The sequence below is a fragment of the Lethenteron reissneri genome, chromosome 16 (assembly GCF_015708825.2).
Source record: "Lethenteron reissneri isolate LAM-NWPU_2019-01 chromosome 16, ASM1570882v1, whole genome shotgun sequence".
NCBI classification, from domain to species: Eukaryota; Metazoa; Chordata; class Hyperoartia; order Petromyzontiformes; family Petromyzontidae; genus Lethenteron; species Lethenteron reissneri.
The window spans coordinates 9,405,868-9,415,353 of NC_083794.1; the positions used below are offsets into that span (position 1 = coordinate 9,405,868).

Consider the following 9,486-nt stretch of genomic DNA (forward strand, 5'->3'; position numbering starts at 1 on the left):
GCCACATTCACACACACGCACGCACACAACCAATGCCCAAATGTTGTACCGGGGCCGCAAATATTCTCTCGACGGGCCTACACACACATGCCCCCCCTCCCGACCCACACACATGCCCCCCCCCCCGACCCACACACATGCCCCCCCCCGACCCACACACATGCCCCCCCCCCTCCCGACCCACACACATGCCCCCCCCCCGACCCACACACATGCCCCCCCCCCCGACCCACACACATGCCCCCCCTCCCGACCCGCACACACGGACGAATGCCAGGAAGCGTTTGTGTGTGTGTGTGTAATCGACGACTATTATCTCATCCCATCCTTGTCCTCTCTTAGTCGACTCAGCCCTAAATGAGTACCTGGTACTTTGCGGAGACATCAGCACTCAGCGGACGAAAGGCGCCATGCCGGCCTTCGTAGGTGCTCGCTAACAGCACTTGCCCCAACAGTCTGTTAAGGCTAGATGGGGGATCTTTGTCTTTGTCTTTTTTGCAAGTGCATGTGAACATGGCGTCCGCCTGCGCATTGTTGGCGAAGCATGCATGGATTTATGATCCATTATCGCGGCCCTGACAGCATGCGTCTGAGCACACTGGGGATTCAACTCAGCACTCCTGCCTTATATGCCAATGACATCAATGTCTCATGGTAGTGCAGCTCTTTAAGTGATCCTGCTGAAAGCAAACGTTGCCACTTCGCAACGCGCCCGACGTTGTGAAAGCGCACACGCTATCAGAGACGACATTTACGGGACGGAAAACCTTCACACTCCGTACACACGCTATCATTCCCCCCCCCCCCCCCCGATTATTAGCGAATTCAAGCATCCTAGTTAAACGCTGTATGGTATTCATTGTTTTAGCATTGTACCTAACATACATAGATTCACGGAACCTTTAAGCGTAAACAAATAGGGGGAGACCCCCTCCCCCCCTGTTTGTATGACCTTATTTGTTTGTTTTACAATAATTCTTAAAAAAATACAATGAGGAGCCATCGCTTTAAACGTTGTCGACAATATTTAGATTTGAGGCAGGCAGTGCTCATCTCCTAATTTACAGCCCTGAGCCAGTGGTGGAAATTCCACGTTCCTATGGCGAGTCTATTATCACGACAAAAACCATAGTTCCCTTCCCCAAGGGCAAGCTGCTTTACGAAACACAATGTACCGTGTGCACGTTGACATTTACATGATGGCATTCACGCGTATGCATTGCTAGTAGCCGGTACTGAGCGGGCTTTGCTCGCTTTCTTTTTGGCTTTAGTGTCACGTGAGACAAATGACTTGATTGACTGACCGATGGAGATGACATATTTGTAAGTGTTTGGCGCGAGACTTCAATAAGTGGAGAAATGTGGGCTGACCATGTCCTTATTAATGAAAGCAATCGATTTTCAGGGTGCAATTTTTGGCGGCCCATATAACGACAACAACAAAAATCGGCGTTTGAAATGTGTTGTTTATAATAATAGACTTGACTTTAATAGTGTGTCAGATATCAGCCTTCTAGCCCTTCTAGAACATCAATATAATTTACATGTCAGTCACAATTGTATTGGTCTGTTGTCCGTTCCCCGATTCTCCAGGTCGAACGGTTGGCTACGTACGGTGCGAATGAAGTTCCACATACATACATATTGTGTCTATATTAGATGTAAATAGATGCAAAACACGACTACAATAAATTATAATTACACTATTACAACATGCTGTTGTCCCGTACTCTCCGATAAAGTCAGGTCTTCTTCGCTCAAAGTACGGATGCACGGAATATCATGTCTCCAATGCACAGTGTTATTTGCGCGAGCGCTTATCTTTTTGGAAGCCATGATCATTCGACTGCCAGATGAAGGTTTCCCACATGCCCGTCGCCATGGCAAAGAAGTGCGCAGTCGATCGCATGGCGCATCCACCAACGCGACACTGCAGTGGACAAATCGAGTCACACCGATGATGATGATGATGATGACACTTTAACACGCAGTAGGCTTTCGCGACCAATATCATCCACAATAGAGGCTTTTTTGGGGGGTTAGATCGCGCAAATATATAAATGTGTCGTCGTTAAACCCGCCACCACCCGACACAGCCAACTACTAAGGGTTGTCACGTGAACAGAACGTGACAATTCGTCACTAGTACAGCACTAGCGTGTAGTGTATAGTGTAGTGTATAGTGTAGTATACTAGTACAGCACACCGGTGTGTTATGGCTTGGCTCTCCAACACACCGGCGTGCTGTACTAGTGACGACCCTTACTGGTTGGCTGTGTCGGGTGGTGGCGAGTTTAACGACACATTTATATATTTCTACGTGATCTAACCCAAAAAAAAACTCTATTGTGGATGATGACACTGTTGGTGGCTTCCACGTTTCATAGGGCTGAGATTGGGGTGTGGTGTTTTTTTTACTCTCCCCACCTCTACACCCCCCTCGCCACCCCCCTCGCCACCCCCACCCCCCACTCAACTTCCTTTGCTTTCTTTTATAAACGTCAGTCCGGAGGCAAAGCTCGCAAGACACCAATTCGTCACAATAAACAGTCCAACGGGCCCAGGAACACAAACTAATGAACCCCGAAATTAAATTTGCGGCACAGACTCGTCTCAATATCCGTTACATTATCCCACGGCCTAATAAAATAAGAACATGACAAGCGGGCGTGAGAGGTCAAGCTCAGTCAAGCTTTACAAAATTACAGCGCGGCTTCGGGATGCAGCGGCGCTCCGACGATTTTGTCTCCTCATTACTGTAGCCTTTTGTAATTTGCGCATCTACGAGACATCGGACGTGTCACCGGAGAGCCGCATTCGCTCAGAGCTCTTGTCAGCAAGAAGTGGGCATCTAGGGGAATTTGTGAGAGAAAAAAAAACACGAAACCCAGGCGCGCCTAGCAAATTGCTCTGAGCAACGCGTTACAAAAGGATGTAGCGCAAACGAGGTTACAGCGATGTAAATTACTCCACGAGTCACCTTCCGTGAATGTAATGAACATCATTTCAGGGTCCTCATAGAAACCTGCCAAAGGATTATAATTAAGCCTTTATGCCCAAGATATTTAACACAGCATTATTGTAATCTCGTGGACAAATTCATAAAATAAAAAACGCATTAACATAAACATTTTTTTTCCAACAGACACTTTCGTAATTGTTCCGGTTTTTCTACTCGTATCTGGCTACATTTTCCACGTCGCAACAGAGAACAGAAACTGCACAGTTGACGATTGCAGCGTCAAACCGTGGTCGGTACGGCAAATGCGGGACAGAGGCAGCATAGCCATGAGAAGTGAACGACTTTTTGCATTAGCGCAGCGTGCGGACAGCGAGCCACTACCGGTGTCAATCTGTGCTGCTACAGCCGCAAAAAAAAACAAGTCACACCTGTCACACAGCAGCTTAATAAGAGGAACCAAATGTAACCGGAATAAAAAAATCAACACACGCGCAATTTCACATATACACACACACAAACACACACGCGTGCGGGAACGCACTGTACGTCTCCTGTGCACTAACACAGAGCAACGACCAGCGCCAACACGGAGCACAGGGTCAGGTCATTCCTCCACTTACCTCCGGAAACCTGAGAGAGGAAGGCAGTCCGCCTGGCGGGGCGAGGCAGCGTGCCTGGGGCACGAGCGAATCGATAGATCAGCGAACGCGGCGCGGGCTCAGCGAGCGAGCGAGCGAGCGAGGGAGCGAGCGCGCGGGGTGACACCGCACGAGGTTCCTGCCCGTCGGGGGCTCGCGAGAGATTAGCCAAGTCGCCGGCACCGCGTCGATCCGTGCGAGCATGAGCGAGAGATCTCCCGCGCGCGCCCGAGAGCCACTAGCGTCGTTCAGCCCCGGAGGGATAAAAGATAGATACGGGCAAAATTTTACAACAACAACAGCAAACTAACAAAAAAGCCCAAACAAAAAAAGAACATATCCAAAAGCACCTTCGCGGGTTTAATTAATCGCGCTGTCCTAACGCTCGCTTGCCCGCAGCCGAAAGATCGTAGTCGCTCGTAGCGTACGAGTCCGGAGTTCGCGGCTGTTGGGGAAACTCCTCGCGGGTTTTTCCTGGCGATGTCCTCGCGGGCTGAGGTCTGTTCCGCTTCATTTTTGGCCACGGAATGCCAAAAAGTTGCAGCCACGAGCGCGCGACGGTGGAAATGGGAGCGAGTGTGGGGCCTTGCGGCTCGCCTGCCGAAACACAAACCCCCTAAAACTGCCTGGGAAATGAGATCCTGACTCCAGAGATTTCAAATTTGCTGTTCATGTTCATAATTAATTCAGGAACATTGATAATTTCATTACATTTCTTTCTTTCAGGCCTTATCAATAAATGATGGCCCAGCCTCGGCTCTGACTATCTCTCGCCCGACATGAAAGGGCTTAGGTGGCAATCTTTCGAGGTTGATCTTAGAGAAGGGGGGGGGGGGAAGGATAGTGTCAGAAAACTAATCTCATCTCGGGGAAGTTTTTAGCAGCCAGAGCAAGATTCAGCCTTGTAAAGAAAAAAGCACTTTGCAGAAATCCGATCTTGGGTTGTGGTTTGGGATTCACTACAGAAGAGCAGCAACAGCCGCTTAAAAGGTTGTCGAGAAGGCGGGGGGGGGGGGGATACATGCGCGTTAACCCTTCGTGTCTGATCATGCATGCAGATGCAACCAAAGCAACGGATACGTGGGTTTGGTTGTGCATGTGATTTGCCAGGATGTGTTCCTCAAATAACATCATCACTGAGACACAATATATATGCACGGTGTCCGTATAGGTCTAATCGATGATTCATGAATCATAATAGTTGAACAAATTTGAGCCGAGTCGATAAAACTACACACGCACACGTGGTAGACTGAAGATTATATCCTACGAGTCTCAGCCCTCCAGTCTAACACGTGTCCACCGTGGTCCCGGTGACGCACATCGCACGGAGGTTTGAGAGAAAGTCCCAGATGTTCGAAAGCACCTCGACGGGGAGCGTGTCCAACACTTCTGTGCTGTTTTGCGCTGTTGAAGATCACTCAAGCTTTTTTTTCATAACAGAGGTTTTTTTTTTCGTTGGCAAACACTTCATCTGTCACACAACCCCGAGCCATTCAACCATGCAGTTCAAATTTCGATCTAATTATACCTTTGTAAAAACGGATTGTATCATCATGGATACCCTATGCAGTGTCTCCACCGCATACGGGAGCATAAGTAGCATTAACATACCACAGATAACATTCTTAATCTCTAAAAAACCGTGCCTCGTAAATTTAACTTGTTCACCCTCGGCACGCTGTTCCTTTGAAGCCTGCGCCGTTGCTAATTCACTCCAATCCAGTGTTGGGTCTATTAAATACCTCCCCGAGCCCAATCCATTCTGCGTGTGACCTTTGATTACAGTTAAACGCACACAACGAAGTCGAATTAATGAGAAAGGGACGAGAGAAATGTGGTCAGGATTTTTTCTACGAATTTATCCCAAAGGGCACTGCTGGAGTCGATGTAATTGCGTACCACTCGCCGCTTTCTTAGGTACGAACCCAGAGTGGGCACGTCTTTAATTACGCATTTCAGCTGACACCTGTTGCTCTACGTTTGCAACTCTGGGCAGAGGAGTTGCTTTATTGTCAAAGCTGTGGTAGCTTGGGGGGCAATTGCCTCTTGTTATCCGCGTTTCTCTTGCAGCAATGCCGGACGGATTCGACAGCGGTGTGACGCAACAGCGTTCTCCCAAACAACATTCCGGCGCCGCAAACTTCAACTTTTTCTTATTCCTTATTCATTGGCAATGGACATTAATTTTGTAACGTGTCTTGGATGAGCAGAGGCATTTCTTCGGTCCGTGGATCGACATCAAAGCCAATTAACACAATTTCGATTTAAAGCTTTCGTGACTGCAGGGATTCATCTTCTTGGTTCTTTCGGTAAAGTCACGTAGAAGAGAGAATGATCTTATTTTATTATGTTTTATTTTTATTATTTTATTATTTTCCTTCTACGTGACTTTACCGAAAGAACCAAGAAGACCAATTAACACATTTTTTTCGCCCTCGCGGACCACTTGCCAAGCAGGCATCGGACACGATACGCGGAGTCTACGTACAACGTAGCGCGCTTGCGTTACTCGCGAAACTTCACGTGCCACCCTATGCCTGGCATGCAAGTGAATGGACCAGTGGGTGAGGTGAGATGGCGAAAGGGTCAGATGTAATGCGCAGAAGAAACCCCCCCCCCCCCCACAACTTCTCTGGGTCAGCTCACCCGCGAGGTGGTTGACGAGCACAACACCTGAGATGACAGCGCAGCACTCACCAGCGTGGCTGGATGTGGTGTGAATTTTGACTTAAAACTTTCGTGACTGCAGGAATTCATATTCTTGGTTCTTTCAGTTAAGTCACGTAGATAATTTTTTTTAATAGAAAATTTACGTAAGATATAAAAAAATGTTTTATTACGTTTATTTTATTTTCTATTTACGTGACTTTACCGAAAGAACCAATAATATGGATGTGGTGTGTGTGTATGCTGAAATTCTTTCGCACCGTACATAGCCAACCGTGCTAATCGGAGGTGCGGGGGGAAGGAGGCACTCATGATTTTTGGTGCAAAGGTACTCACCAATTTTTTAAAACTTTTCTTTTACTTTTACATCACCTTTGTCAATCCGCTGTTGACGAAGTTGACGTATTTTTTTTACCATTTTTTTCAAAACATGTTTCTCTTTAAACGGCCAATACTTGTGGCATGTGCGCTGAGTGTTCACAGTAGCCGATTGTAATGTGGAGGTGTAAAAGTCACATGGAGCTTCTCTCGACCTAACACCTGTCCACCAAACCCTAAATGCATTCGTGCAACCAAATATGAAGGCCCTATGTGTTTTTTTACTGTGCTCGACGAGTGGGATGAGGTATTAGGAGGGCCGTGTACATATATATGAAGACTGTATTCAGTCCTTACATTTTACAGATTACATTTATTTCCATGAGTTGTACTTTTTTGTTTTTAATAACACACAGCGCCAGTGGCCTGATCTACTCCTTTGTTCAAACCTCGCAACAGCTGCGGCTGAGGTAAGGCAACGGGTAATTGCTGGGTGTGGTTGACACAAAGACAAAGATCCCCCGTATAGCTTTAACAGACTGTTGGGGCAAGTGCTGTTAGCGAGCACCTATGAAGGCCGGCACGGCGCACTAAGGGGTGGGTGGCCCGCAACCACGCCCGGCCGCCTTTGTCTCCCCAGTGACGATGTTTACACACCGCACCAGGTACTCATTTGAGGCTGAGTCGACCTAGGGGAGGCCCAGGACCGGTTCAGATAATCGTCACTGGTGGTGGCCGTGAGCGGGAATCGAACTTGGGTCGCCGGGTTCGTAGCGCAGCGTAGCGCTAACCGCGACACACACACACACTGACACACAAACTGACACACACACACTGACACACTCACACTGACACACACACACTGACACACACACACTGACACACACACTGACACACTGACACACACACTGACACATCGAGGAGGAGTGAGTGTGAGGCACCCACCACCTGCGTAATGAGGAGTCTGTAGGAGGCACCAGGGCAAGTAGATTTTTATCATCTCTTTTGCTTGGAGTTCGATTTTTTTTCTTGCTATCTGTTAGTTCTCCCAAAGTTAGCCGTGTTCCCTCATCAAACATTGACGAAATACCCCATATGCTGGACTCTTTTTTTAATGTTTTCCCTCCGCAAGCGGGGAAGTACTGCAAGTCCAGGCTGAGTGGACGGAGTGGACGGAGTAAGTCCCTATTCCATCCCCCTGTCCCACAAAAAACATCTATTTCATGTAAGGTACCACAATGTGGCCTGTATCAGATATTAAACGGATGAGAACAGACACTGCACCTGATCTTAGCCAAAAAGGGTGAGAAGCGATCAATTCCTGGACCCTTAAAGATGAGTCTCGTGCCTATTGCATTGCTGAGTAATACAAAGGCAAAGGTGCAGCCCTGCACATTTAATTTTCACGTTACCGTTGGCGGAAAGGCCTCCACCAGAAGACGCTCTGGACAGCCCCACCAGATAAACTTTGGCCTACTCTTCCAAACTGGGCAGATGTCTTGGAAGATGTCGGAGTAACGACGCTTTACCCCACTGCACGTGACCTGCCAATCGACTGTGGTGAACCCTATGAGACATCTCCTTTACCAGTGGCAAAATATAGTAGCAGGTTTTTACCCTTTAAACAGGTAAAAAAACTGATACCTTTATACAAGGCATCATGTTTGCAATAACCACAACACAAGCAGTCAAAATGCAATCAAAAATAAAACGACTCTGATAATGATGTGCACTGTCCTTGAAGTTGATTGGTCCACACCCGAGACAGCTTTTCTTAGAGCCTAGTCTCAAATGGTGTTGGACCAGATGACGCCATTAGCTTTTCTTAGAGCCTAGTCTCCATTGGTGTTGGACCAGATGACGCCATCAGCTTTTCTTAGAGCCTAGTCTCCATTGGTGTTGGACCAGATGACGCCATCTGGTCCAACACCAATGGAGACTAGGCTCTAAGAAAAGCTGTCGCGGGAGTAGACCAATCAACTTCAAGGACAGTGCATATCATTATCAGAGTTGTTTTCTTTTTGTTTGCATTTTGACTGCTTGTGTTGTGGTTATTGCAAACATGATGCCTTGTATAAAGGTGTCAGTTTTTGTACCAGTTGAAAGGGTAAAAACCTGCTACTATGTGGTGAACCCGTTTATACCGCTGGGAGAACAGAGGCAGGGGGGGCGGATTTGAGAAACTTGCCCCATTGTGTTAAGTGCCACACCGGGAGACTGATGTGTGGATTGCAGGTCCAGATAATTATGTAAGGGCGTTGCAGAGCATATCGTCGCTCACGACTTTATTGGTCTACACACGCGCATTGGCGGGAATGCAATTACTGCAACTGGAACCCAGTTTTCTTCCGGCTTGTGAACGCGTTGCGGATCTAAGCGTTGTTGTTATAAAAAAATAAAAAAATACGTGCCGAGTGCTATTTATTTTGATGGGAATAAAAAAAAACAAGTACCCATAATTGTGGCCCAATGTTACCCAACGAGCGATGAGCCTAACCCAAGAAAAGCAGGACCTTCAGTTTGTGTGAAATACATTTTTTTCTAATCGAACATTTTTTCTCTACAATTCTACATGGCGGTTGCGGTGGTAGGCTCAAGCAAACCAAGCCAAAGCGTAGGACCCTAAATGGCTCAAGGGCCCCAGATTCAGTAAACAAAAACAATGGGCGCATCACATATCAGCTCAAATGCAAATCCTAATGAACATAGCAAGCAAACTAAAATAAAAATCCTATTAAGCTTTCACATCTCTGTTTTGGTCTTCATATTTCTTCTCTCATCTCACAACATCCCTGCCTTGAGCGCACATTTATCTTCTTTCGCTACAATGGTATCTCTTGTCTGTATCTCTTCCGTCATCTCACGAGCATATTTATCAAATAGAAGGGGGAGGGGGGG

General features: G+C 47.3%; 1 pseudogene; it reads right to left on the reverse strand.

Annotated features, from left to right (window-relative positions):
- Window positions 1–7,701: 7,701 nt before the first annotated feature.
- LOC133343121 (U2 spliceosomal RNA) lies at window positions 7,702–7,903 on the reverse strand (annotated as a pseudogene).
- Between the last annotated feature and the right edge of the window lie 1,583 nt (window positions 7,904–9,486).